Genomic DNA, 731 nt, shown 5'->3' with positions numbered 1-731 from the left:
ATAGTAACTGAGTTGACATTATAAACGCCGGTCGTTTTTGTTGGCTTAGTCCTCATGACTTGCCACTGATAATTATTCAGTGACATTTCTTCAATGAATTCATAAGCCTCTTCAGGTGTTTTGTTGTTGATGGTTCCTCCAGCAGCTGCATCAACCATTTGCCGAGTCGAGGGATTCAGACCATTGTGGAATGTTTGTACTTGAAGCCAAAGTAGTAACCCATGGTAAGGGCATCTTCGCAATAGATCCTTGTATCTCTCCCATGCATCGTAAAGTGTTTCTAAGTCCATCTACACAAAAGAAGAAATATCATTACGTAACTTAGCCGTTTTAGCTGGCGGAAAATATTTTAGTAGAAATTTTTTTTTCATTTATTCCCAAGTAGTAATTGACCCTCGTGGTAACGAGTTCAACCACTGTTTAGCTTTATTCCTCAATGAAAAAGGAAATAACTGGAGACGAATGGCATCATCAGAAACACCATTGATTTTAAATGTATCACAAATTCCAAAAAGTTTGCTAAGTGAGCATTGGGATCTTCATCCTGCAAACCATCAAATTGAACAAACTGTTGTATCATTTGAATTTTGTTAGGTTTCAGTTCAAAAGTATTTGTAGCTACAGCCGATCTAACTATGCTAGATTCAGTTCCTATTAGAGAAGGTTTAGCATAATCATATGTAGTACGTGGAGCAGGATTTTGATTAGCCGCAATTGTAGGAGGTAGCTGA

The 731-nt window shown here is 37.6% G+C and overlaps 1 non-coding gene across 1 annotated transcript; it reads left to right on the top strand.

Annotated features, from left to right (window-relative positions):
- The first annotated feature begins 216 nt into the window (after nucleotides 1-216).
- LOC128289526 (small nucleolar RNA R71) lies at nucleotides 217-323 on the top strand. The gene has a single exon (XR_008279171.1). It is a non-coding gene; the product is annotated as a small nucleolar RNA R71 (small nucleolar RNA).
- The last annotated feature ends 408 nt before the right edge of the window (nucleotides 324-731 follow it).

Source organism: Gossypium arboreum, chromosome 2 (assembly GCF_025698485.1).
Source record: "Gossypium arboreum isolate Shixiya-1 chromosome 2, ASM2569848v2, whole genome shotgun sequence".
Taxonomy (NCBI): domain Eukaryota; kingdom Viridiplantae; phylum Streptophyta; class Magnoliopsida; order Malvales; family Malvaceae; genus Gossypium; species Gossypium arboreum.
Note: the sequence above shows the minus strand (reverse complement) of the source record. Positions and strands in the feature narration are given on the sequence as shown.